This window comes from Dendrobates tinctorius, unplaced genomic scaffold (assembly GCF_039654945.1).
Source record: "Dendrobates tinctorius isolate UK_male_01 unplaced genomic scaffold, ASM3965494v1 ptg000017l, whole genome shotgun sequence".
In the NCBI taxonomy this organism is placed as follows: Eukaryota; Metazoa; Chordata; class Amphibia; order Anura; family Dendrobatidae; genus Dendrobates; species Dendrobates tinctorius.
In genome coordinates, this window is record NW_027361685.1 from 12239054 (window position 1) to 12251974 (window position 12921).

Below are 12921 nucleotides of genomic sequence, written 5' to 3' on the forward strand. Positions count from 1 at the left end.
TCGCTTTAACCAAACCTGGATCTTCTTAAAGGGATTATCTCTTGTTATTCCTCATGTTTGCTGACAAAAGGATAAAATTAAACTTTATTACTTCCAAATGTAAATCTATACCCATAATTCACCCCCTGAAGGTTAGTCAGAAGGTTACTAATAGAAAAAACAAATATCCCACATCTCAGTATATAGGGTGAGGTGACATATGCACACTCACTCTCCAAGCCTCTCTTTTCTACGGGTTTCATCCTCACCAAAGGCGACTCATCAGGAGACTATTTAATATTGACTTATATTCAAGCGGGACTAGATGAAGAAAACCCTAAAATCACGTATCATGTTATCCGAAACAGCCAGAAAACTAGCCACATATTGGCAGATCCCAGACCTCAAACTATATACTTGGTAAGTTTATAAGCCCCTCCAGTGTCAGGAATAGATAGTATGTGACAATACAGTATAATTCTTGTGTTTTCTCCTATAGGGACTGCCTTAGTTTGGTATTGGAACTGCTGTTAATTAGTAGTGCAGACAAATTGTCCTAGACTAAACTCAGTCTTCAGACGGCCCAATATGTACCACTCAGGGAAAACTTACCTGCTCCAAAGATCATTAGCAGCTTCTAACTAATGGCCGTGCTGCGGTCTGTCAAGAAATGAGTGCAATATTATTATTTTTATTATTAGTATTTATTTATATAGCACCATTGATTCCATGGTGCTGTACATGAGAAGAGGTTACATACAAATTACAGATATCACTTACAGTAAACAAACAATCACAGACTGATATAGAGGGGAGAGGACCCTGCCCTTTCGGGCTTACATTCTACAGGATGGGGAAGGCGACAGTAGGTTGGGGGGGTTGCAGCAGCTCCAGTGATGGTGAGGTGGTAGCTTCAGTAGTGGTGAGGGGGCAGCGGGGATCATTGCAGGCTGTAGGCTTTCCTGAAGAGATGGGTTTTCAGGTTCCGTCTGAAGGATCCGAGTGTGGTTGATAGCTGGACGTGTTGGGGCAAAGAATTCCAGAGGATGGGGACAATTCGGGAGAAGTTTTGGAGGCGGTTGGGTGAGGAGCGAATAAGTGTGGAGGAGAGAAGGAGGTCTTGGGAGTAGAGATGAGCGACATAACCTTTTTTCGGGTCACCCGACTTTCTCAAAAGTCGAGTCGAACGAAATCGGCCGAATATCGGGAAAAGTCGAAGGTCCGACTGAAACACGAAACCCAGTGCAAGTCAATGGGGAAGAAAAGTCGGCTGGGAGTGGAGGACTGTAAACACAACTAAAATGCCCATTGCAATACCAACGCCATCAATTCTTATTACTTAAGCTTGTCAACTTTAATTTACTTTATAATAATAGTTACCCATTAAAAACTGGGGGTTGGACTTCCGGTTCCGGCGCTCTGATGTGAGGACGCAGGAGACAGAGCTCCGTGCAATCCTCAGCTACAAAGACCGACACAGAACACCCCACGGCCGCGAGAGACAGTGGAAAGCGAGAGGCAGGGAGCAGGAGATATCGGTATATGGAGCGGTACCTTCTCCGGAGTGGCGGCAAGCACTTAAAGCAAGGAGCTGCAGAGGGAGACCACACAGCATGGGACCATAAAATGGCGGCAGACGCGGGATACAGCGGTCTGCAGGAAGGTGAGCAGAGCCTGGTGGAGGAGGAAGGGGAGAGGCAGAACGAAAAGTCGGCAGCCCAGCAGCGCAGCCAGATAACACATGCAGATAGACTATGACCGTTTGGCTGGGGCAGTGGCAACGCACCTGGCAGACAGGATAAAAGAGTCCCTGGAGGCTATGGTGGGGGCTGCGCTATCCTCCATTAAAGAACAGGTCACACAGCAGGGAACCAGGATGGCAGAGGCGGAACAAAGAATATCAGCTGCAGAGGACGAGGTGATAACATTAAAGGAGCAGTTGAAGGAGATGTCGGAGGGCTCCCAGGCTATAAAAGACAAACTGGAGGATTTGGAAAACCGATCCAGGAGAAGCAATTTAAGGCTGGTGGGGCTGCCGGAATCTATAAGCATGCGACAATTGGATAACATTTGTGAAATAGAGCTCCCCAAGGTGCTGGGTCTGACACATAATTGCAGAGTGGAAAGAGTGCACAGAGTGGGACCTGTAAGAGAGAATCCAGGCATGTGGAGAACGAGCGGGAAGGAAGACAATGCGGGGGCGACTGGAACAGCCAGACCGCACCAAGTCATAATAAAATACCTGGAATATAAGGACAAAGAAGAGTTGCTGCCAGCATTTAGAGGAAGGAGGATCCCATTGTTTTTACAAGGACATAAAGTATTGATATTTGGAGACTATTCGGCAGAGGTCACCCGGAAAAGGAAGACCTTCAGCAAGATCTGCACTACACTGTACCGCAAAAGTATAAAGTTCCAGTTGCTCTACCCTGCCCTACTGAGAGTGACAAGACAAGATGGATCCTTTTTTGTGACAAAGGACTTGAAAGAGGCGGGGAGATGGATGGAGGAGGCGGAGGAAAGTGACCAGACAAGAGAATCTTCGGGGAGGAGGGGTGGTCGATGCGGGGAAAGTGAGGAGGAGGTTCGAGAAGAGGGCCGGAACGAATGGAGGGAGAGGAGAGAGGAGGGGAAGGAGCTCCATATGAGGAATCCCAAGGAAAGAAGATCGCCGCCACGCAAATCTGGAGACCGGGGCAGGGGAGCGCCTTGAGAGAGACTCTAAGGAGAAGATATATCATTTTGGACCGAACTGGGGGACCTATGGGGGGGGGGAATGACGGAAAGTAGAGGTGGACATTTTTTTTTTCCTTTTCTTACATCTTCTCTTTGATTCTCCCCTCCTCTTTGGTCTCTATGGATCCTGGGATCCTGCATACTCTGGGGGGTAGAGGAGCTTTGGCGTTCATGGGGGTCCGGGATTCTCTTCCAAATCTCTCTATTGGGTGCTGGGAGGACCATATCGTTAGGAAGGAGAGGGAGATTGGGTTCAGAGGCACCAAACAAGGTGTATGGGAAAGGAGGGAAGGGGTATTGTATGTTGACAAGATTATTGACCAAGAAGGCCTTGCCTTGATATAGTGGGGAGCAGAAGAATGGGGGATAGGCTATGGGTAATTACTAATCAGTGAGCTGAGAGGGAGTTGCGGAGCCAGGAGCATCACAGAAAAAATGGAAGTGAAGAGACGATTGACTGTAAAGGGGGGGACAGTTGAGGGGTTGTTAGTTGATAATAGATTTAGGATGAGCAGATGGGTTCAGGGAAAGCAACGTTATAGGCGCACCGAACGCTTGGAGGGGTCACAACACCACACATATGAAAGACCACATGTCGACGTGAAATACTTGAGAAATTGGGACAATGGTTAGAATAGTGACATGGAATGTGAAAGGACTGAAGTCACCACATAAACGCATGATGATATTGAGGCAACTCAAAAGACTGAAAGTCGATATAGCATTACTACAGGAGACACACCTACCCCAGGGGGATTTCTTCCGTATGCAGAAACTATGGGTGGGAAAAGTAGTTGGGTCAGGCTCCCTGGGACGAAAGGCAGGGGTGATGATTCTAATTAACAAAAATTTTAATCACACGATAGTGTCTCAGATCAATGATGAAGAAGGGAGGTATATTCACATTAAGCTTACCAGTCCACAGGGAGAGTTTGATATATATATAACATATACGCCCCTAACAATGAACAAACTTCATTTTTTAACTTTATCACTACTGAATTGGGAAAAGACACAGAACTCAAACGGATAGTCGGAGGGGACTTAAATGCAGTGGTTTCAAGGGGGGAAGATAAGAGATATAGTAGAGACGACGGCAGACCAATCAGGGAGGTAAAAGGATTAATGGTCAAGCTTTTGGAGGACACAAATTTAAAAGATAGTTGGAGAATGCTTCACCCAAATGACCGGGAATATTCTCACTACTCGCATCCACACGAAGCGTGGTCCAGGATTGATTACATTTTGGTAGACCAATTTCTGATGCATAAGGTAAGGGATGTGGCTATTGGAGATATGGTGATATCGGACACAGCCCTGTGCTTCTAGAAATCACTGATACAACACTGAGGGGGACGGACTACTTGTGGAGGTTTCCGTCGTTTCTACTTAGAGACAAGGAATTTGCCAAAACACTGAACGAATGGTGGGAAGACTATAGCAGAACCAATAGTGAACATGAGGCGGATATAATGTTGTTTTGGGAAGCAGCAAAAACAGTATTAAGGGGAAGATTGATGGGACATGTAGCTAAACTTAGGAAACATACCCACAAACAATACCAGGCTGCAAGTGAGGCCCTCAGAGAGAAGTACACATGGTATCTAGAAAACAAGACACAAGAGGCAAAAGAGGAGTGGAAAGCAGCAAGACAGGAATTTCAATCTTGGGCGGGGAAAAGGGAGGATCTGATACGATCACAACAGGAAGTTGATTTACACAAATTTGGCAATAAGGCAGGGAGACTATTGGCCAATCTGGCAAAAGGTCGACGACCAATGACTTTGATAACTAACATGACTAGACCTGACTGGAGCAAATCGACAAGCCCACAAGAGATTACTGAGATTCTGGGGGATTACTATGCAAAATTATATAGTAAGGGGGAAGAGACGGTTGGCAGGGAAAATGACTGGTTGAAAAACATAAAACTCACGCAAATTAATACGGAAGAGCTGTCTAGATTGAATGCAGAAATAACATTAGAAGAAGTACAGACGGCAATAGGAGATCTGAACGTACACAAGGCACCGGGACCTGACGGGTTTAATGGGGAATTTTATAAAGTAATGAGAGAGCAGGTAGCACCGATCCTGACTAGAATGTATAACAAAATAATGAGAGGAGGTGGAATTTCGGGACACCTTAACACTGCGTACATAAAATTGATACCCAAGGGGGACAGAAATCTAGACAACCCAGCAAACTATAGGCCAATCTCATTAATAAACCAAGATCTCAAAATCTTGGCCAAATTGATGGCCAATAGATTGGCGGAGATACTACCAAATTTAATATCACCGGCACAATCGGGGTTCGTTAAGGGGAGGGCAGCGGTGACGAATGTGCGGAGGGCTATGCTGGTAATGGATGCCATTAGACATAGGGATCTTTGAAAGGAGGAGTGTCCAGCCATGGTCACACTTGATGCTGAAAAAGCGTTTGATAGCGTGGGGTGGACATGGCTGGAGACGGTACTAGATAACATGGGGATAAGGGGAGCCTTTCGTACATTCATAGGGGTATTGTATGCGAATCCTCAGGCGAGGGTGGCGACGCCCGGGTTCCTGTCAAGATCTTTCCCATTGAGCAAGGGGACTAGACAGGGATGTCCACTGTCACCCCTCCTGTTTAATCTGGCCATTGAGACATTGTCTAGACTGTTAAATGAAGGAGATTGTTTCGAAGGTATTAGGGTCGGGAAGGAACAATTGTGTTCAGCCCTATTTGCGGATGATATCATACTATTTATGAACAACCCTCAGAGGGATCTCCCAAAAGTGATAAAACAGATAGAGGAGTTTGGGGGCTTATCAGGCTTTAAATTGAACAGAGCAAAGTGTGAAATTTTGTTTCTGTGTGAGCAAAAGATGCAATTGATGGTTGCCGATGGAACAAGAGATGGCATCTCTGGGATACCGATAGCACGGTCTCACCTTAAATATTTGGGAATACAGATGGGACGTACAACAGCGTCGATATACGAATTGAACTACAAACCTTTGATAAAGAAAATAGAACGGGAACTAAGGATGTGGGAAGGGCTACAGCTATCATTGCTAGGTAGAAATCATCTTTTGAAGATGATGAGTTTTCCAAAGTTACTCTACCCAATGCAGACAATCCCCATGTTATTGAAGCATACAGACATAAATAGACTGAATAAAGCATTCTCGACATTCTTGTGGAGGGGGAAAAGACCAAGAATCAAAACGGAAAAATTAATGCAATCTTTGGAAAAAGGAGGCATCAAAATGCCAAATATTAGAGGGTATAACTTGGCATGCCTGATGAGACACGCCATAGACTGGTTAAGGAAGACAAACGGGCACTCAGACATACGTTTAGAGAGTGAGTTTTGTAAACCCTGGAATTTAGGGGCATTACTTCACACGTCATTGGCTAACATACCGAAGAAAATCAAACACTCACTGGTATGTAGAGATACGGTGATGGCTTGGAAAGCAGTGAGGAAAAAATTCGGTTTGTCCTGGAGAATCTCCAAACATCTCAATATATGGAAATTCCCAGATTTCCCAGCGGGAAGGGACAATAAATTATTTTCAGAATGGAGGAATAAGGGGATAGAAGGGGTGACGGATCTATTACATGAAACGGAAAATAGATGGCTGACATACCAGGAAATCGTGACAAAATATGGGCTATCCACATTCCAAATCCTTCAATACAAACAGATAGAAAAAGGGTTAATGTTACAATTGAGGGATGTTAGTATGGAACAGGTGACGAATGACATGGACCGAATTATTATGAAAGATCGACATGAGAACACTATTTCAGCTTTATATAAAGCTATGAGGGAGGTTTTGATTCCAATATGCCCAGAACAAATCTGGAGAGCATGGGCAAGACAATTAGAGGACGTCGAAGTAGGGGACAAGATATTGCAGGGGTGGATGACGATGAGGAAGGAGGTGATTAATGAAGGGTGGAGGGATACACAATTTCGGTTGATGCATAGAGCAATCTATGGTTTTAACATCCCAAATACACAACAGATAAACAGAGTGATCCAATGTCCCAAATGTAAATGGTCAAAAACGGACCTGTTTCATGGGATCTGGCAATGCCCAGAGAGCCAGAAATTCTGGAAAAGATTGCAAACATTTATACAAAAAGTGGGGAGTGTGGAAGTCGAACTGGATCCATTGCTGTGGATCTTCCATTATAGGAACAAGGGGCAAATAATAGCAGGAGGGGGGGACCAGAGGCCCAAATTACCAAAATTGTTCCATGGAGTGGCTATCATAGGCAAAAGGGCTTTATTGTCCAAATGGCTTGAAGGAAGTGTGCCGTCAGAGGAAGAGGCGTTGAGGCAGATTAAATCATTACTCAGAATCGAACAGCTGGAGGCGGAAAGGAATAAGGAGGGCCTGACGGGTAAATTTTTCAAAAAATGGAGGAATTTCATAGTACAACAGTGCGGTGAAGAGGAAATAAGGAAAATAGTAACTCCCTTTAAGTATACAGAATGGTATATATTGGAAGATATCCATGGCACTTTGGGGAAATTGAAGGTGATTAATGAAGGTGAGGTGTAAGGTCCGGGTTGGGACGGGGGGATAAAACACGTGGTGCTATATCACAGAGGTGGTGATTGTAATCTGTGTTTTCCAAGTGGTCTAGGCATATAGTGTGTGCGAAGTTGCGAGGGGGGGTTACCGAAAATGTACGATGACTAGGGTTAGCTTAAGGGAGGGTTGGATGGGAGGAGGATAGGCTAAGTTATTGTCTGTTTATTGGAAATACGTTTTAATATATGAAACGGTGCATTGTTTATGAAAATTTGAAATAAAGTTTGTGTTTAAAAAAAAACTGGGGGTTATTTGGCTAAAGTTGTGGGGGGGCAGGGCTGGCTCCAGGTTTTCGTGGGCCCCAGGCCAAAAAGTCCCAGTGGGCCCCTTTAACACATACCACAATTCATGATGCTCCGATACGGCAGAGAAATATAGGTATAGTACAATGACAAATAGTTCACTTCTTACATTACATGAGTGGTATCTATTTTAAATTCTACAATATCTCAAAAACTGGACAGTATATTCCACCATACAGTATTATTGCCACCACATAGTGCACTATACAGAATAATGATCCCCATATATTGCTCCATAAATAATTTATCCCATATAATGTTCCATACAGTATATGATGAGCTCCACATAATGCTTCAGTATATGCTGGACCCCCATGGATGATGCTCCAGTGTATGATGGGCCTATACTGTATAATGCTCCATATAAAATGGGCCCCATATGATGCTCCAGTGTATAATGGGCCCCGTATATGATGCTCCAGTGTATGATGGGCCCCATTTACAATGCTCCCGTGTATAATGGGCCCCCTATATGATGCTCCAGTGTATGATAGGCCCCATTTATAATGCTCCAGTGTATGATGGTCCCCATGGATGATGCTCCAGTGTATGATGGGCCTATATAATGCTCCATATATAATGGGCCCCATATGATGCTCCAGTGTATATTGGGCCCCATTTATAATGCTCCAGTGTATGATGAGCCCCATATAATGCTCCAAATATACTGGTCCCCATATGTAATGCTTCATATAATGGGCTCCATGTGATTCCCCATAAATAATGAACCCCATATGATGCTCTAGTATATGATGGGCCCCATATACACTGTGTGCAGAATTATTAGGCAAATGAGTATTTTGATTACATCATCCTTTTTATACATGTTGTCCTACACCAAGCTGTATAGGCTTGAAAGCCAACTGTCAATTATGTAAATCAGGTGATTGCATCTCTGTAATGAGGGGTGTGATCTAATGACATCAACACCCTAGATAAGGTGTGCTTAATTATTAGGCAACTTCCTTTCCTTTGGCAAAATGGGTCAGAAGAGAGATTTGACGGACTATGAAAGTCAAAAATTGTAAGATGTCTTGCAGAGGGATGCAGCAGTCTTGAAATTGCCAAACTTTTGAAGCGTGATCACCGAACAATCAAGCGTTTCATGGCAAATAGCCAACAGGGTCGCAAGAAACGTGTTGATAAAAAAAGGCTCAAAATAACTGCCCATGAATTGAGGAAAATCAAGCGTAAAGCTGCCAAGTTGCCATTTGCCACCAGTTTTGCCATATTTCAGAGCTGCAACGTTGCTGGAGTATCAAAAAGCTCAAGGTGTGCCATACTCAGGGACATGGCCAAGGTAAGGAAGGCTGAAAAACAACCAGCCTTTGAACAAGAAACATAAGATAAAACGTCAAGACTAGGCCAAGGAATATGTAAAGACTGATTTTTCTAAGGTTTTATGGACTGATAAAATGAGAGTGAATCTTGATGGGCCAGATGGATGGGCCCGAGGCTGGATCAGTAAAGCCAGAGAGCTCCTCTCCGACTCAGACGCCAGCAAGGTGGAGGTGGGTGTTATGATGAGTCACCGAAGGAGGAAAAAACAAAATACCAGCTAAGTCCAGAAAAACCAGAGAGGTTGGCAGCTATCGGATTGCAGACCCCTGAACCTATCCACAACAACTAGCAGTAGCCGTGGGGGGTTCCTACGGTGCCCTAGACCCCTCGATCACAGCCGGAGAGCTACATAGCCTAAAGACAGAAAGGGGAAAAACTAAACTGCCCCAGAGCAGCCCCCAAAGCAATAGGCAGCCCCCAACATATGACGGTGAAGCAAGATGAAAACACTAACACAGATAGAAAGATAGGTTGAGCAAATGATGGGGCCCAAGCTAACTACATAGGACAGGATAGGAAAGCTGCTGTCTGCCATCCGCAAAAACCCTATCAAAATGAGCCAACCGACTGATAGGAAAAACAGGCCATGAAGTCGCTAGGCTTCAAAAGACTCTACCAGTACTCAGGTATATTCTGAAGACAAAGCAAAAGATCAAAAGATCAGAGACAAAAATGGAATTCACCTCACCCCCAGCCGGGGATGGCAGAACTCCCAAAAAACAAGGCAAAACAAAAACAAAACTGAAGAGTACAAAGCAGAGCAGAAAAACTTAGCTTTAAGACGCAGAAATCAGACTGGTCTCCAAGAATCCAGCAGGAAAATCACCAGCCAGGAAGAAGGGCGTCGGCAGCCTTATATCCAGTCCTCAATTCCAGCCACCCAGTTATCATCTAGCTGCCCAGGTGTTTGGTAATCAGTCTCACTACCTTCCTTCACTAGAGGAGGGAGTTCATCAGACCTCAATGGTGAAGGGAAAAATGAACTCACAAAAGTACCTCCCCCTTGTGGAAGGGTCACCGAACCCTCATCCATGCCACCAGGGTGATCCGGGTGAGCCCGATGAAAGGCACGCACCAATCTTTCGGCATGAATATCAGAGCCAGAGACCCAGTAATTATCCTCCTGACCATAACCCTTCCACTTAACCAAATACTGGAGTCTCCGTCTAGCCAGACAGGAATCCAGTATCTTCTCTACCTCATACTCCATGTTACCTTCAACCAATACAGGGTCAGGAGGTGCCACCCCAAACCAACAAACCTCTTCAACAAGGACTTATGGAACACATTATGAATCTTAAACGTGACAGGAAGAGCCAACCGAAAAGAGACCGGATTAATAATCTCCAAAATCTTGTAAGGTCCAATAAATCTAAGCTTAAACTTAGGAGAAGCCACCTTCATAGCGATATTTTTTGATGACAACCAAACCATATCACCCACCTTAAACTGGGGACCAATGGTCCTATGTCGGTTGGAAAACCGCTGGGCCTTTTCCTGGGAGAGAGACAATTTATCTACCACTTGGTCCTAGATCTGGTGCATTCTCTCCACCACAGTCTCAACACCTGGGCAGGCAGAAGGCTCCACCTGCCCTGAAGAAAATCGAGGATGAAACCCAAAGTTACAAAAAAAAGGTGACAACAAAGTGGCAGAACTAGCTCTATTATTTAAAGCAAATTTGGCCAAGGGCAAAAATGAAACCCAATCATCCTGATCAGCGGAAATAAAACATCTCAAATACGACTCCAAAGTCTGGTTTGTTCTCTCCGTCTGCCCGTTGGTCTGAGGGTGAAACGTAGAGGAGAAGGACAACTGAATTCCCAGCTTGGAACAGAAAGTCCTCCAAAATCTAGACACAAACTGAACTCCTCTGTCAGACACAATGTTCTCAGGAATCCCGTGCAAGCGAACTACCTGTTGCAAAAACAAGGGCACCAACTCAGAGGAAGATGGCAACTTAGGGAGTGGTACAAGATGGACCATCTTAGAGAATCTATCACAAATCACCCAAATAACGGTCATTCTCTGAGAGACAGGCATATCAGAGATAAAATCCATTGAAATATGGGTCCATGGCCTCTTGGGCACCGGCAAAGGCATCAACAACCCACTAGAGCGAGAACAAGGTTTAGACCGGGAGCAAGTCCCACAGGACTGCACAAAATTCCTGACATCACGAGACAAGGCGGGCCACCAAAAAGACCGACTCACCAGATCTCTAGTACCAAAAATACCTGGATGACCAGCCAATGCAGAGCAATGAACTTCAGACATCACTCTCTTCCTCCACTGGTCAGGAACATACAGCTTTCCACTGGGACAATGCTCAGGTTTGTCCTCCTGAAACTCTTCCAGAGCACGTCTCAAATCGGGCGAGATGGCAGAAAGAACTACCCCCTCACCTAAGATGGTAGCAGGCTTGGTCACAACAGGAGAATCAGCAAAGAAACTCCTAGAGAGGGCGTCTGCCTTGACATTCTTAGTGCCAGGAAGAAAAGAGACCACAAAATCAAAACGTGTGAAAAACAAGGCCCACCTAGCCTGTCTAGGATTCAAGCGTTTGGCCGACTCTAGGTAAATCAAATTCTTGTGGTCAGTAAGGACCACGACCTGGTGTTTAGCTCCCTCCAACCAATGTCTCCACTCCTCAAATGCCCATTTCATGGCCAACAGTTCCCGATTCCCCACATCATAGTTACGTTCGGATGGGGAGAACTTTCGGGAAAAGAAAGCACAGGGATTCATTTTAGATGTCACAGGATCTTTTTGGGACAAAACAGCTCCTGAACCAATCTCAGAGGCGCCCACCTCTACCTGAAACGGGAGTGAGACATCAGGTTGCCGCAGAACCGGAGCAGAAGTGAATCTTCGCTTCAGCTCCTGAAAGGAAGAAACAGCCTCCGGAGACCAATTCAGCACATCAGCTCCCTTCTTAGTCAAATCAGTCAATGGCCTGGCAATACTAGAAAAATTAGCTATAAATTTCCGATAAAAATTAGCAAAACCCAAAAACTTCTGAAGGGCCTTCAAAGAAGTGGGCTGAACCCAATCATAAATGGCCTGTACCTTGGCCGGGTCCATTTCAATAGTTGACGGAGACAAAATGAATCCCAAAAATGAAATCCTCTGTACCCCAAAAAGGCATTTCGATCCCTTGAAGTACAGGGAATTCTCCCTCAAAATCCGGAACACAGTCCGAACATGTTCCACATGGGAGTCCCAATCCTTGGAAAAGATCAAAATATCATCCAAATAGATAATCAAAAATTTATCCACAAAGTCTCGGAAAATATCGTTCATGAAGGATTGGAAGACAGAAGGGGCATTAGTGAGCCCAAAAGGCATCACCAGGTACTCAAAATGTCCCTCCGGAGTATTACACGCCGTCTTCCATTCATCCCCATGCTTAATGCGAATAAGATTATACGCCCCCCAGAGGTCAAGCTTGGTAAACCAGCAAGCACCTTTACCTCTGGAGAATAGATCAGAAATCAGGGGTAACGGATACTGATATTTAACAAATTTTGTTGAGGGCACGATAGTCAATACAAGGCCTTAATGAACCATCTTTTTTAGCCACGAAAAAAAAATCAGCACCTAAAGGTGAAGAGGATAGTCTAATATGACCCTTCTCCAACGACTCCTTAATATAGGATCGCATAGCCTCGTGCTCGGGTACAGATAAATTGAAAAGACGACCCTTGGGAAATTTACACCCCGGGCTCAGCTCAATTGCACAGTCATAACTCCTATGAGGAGGCAAAGACGCAGACTCATTCTCACTAAATTCATCATAAAAGTCAGCCAAATAGTCAGGAACATCATGCGACTGGGGAGAGGTGGAGAAAACAGGAGCATCGCTAAGGGCACACCGACAACCCCAACTCACCACAGACACAGATTTCCAATCCAAAACTGGATTATGGATTTGCAACCAGGGAAACCCCAGAACAATGGTATCATGC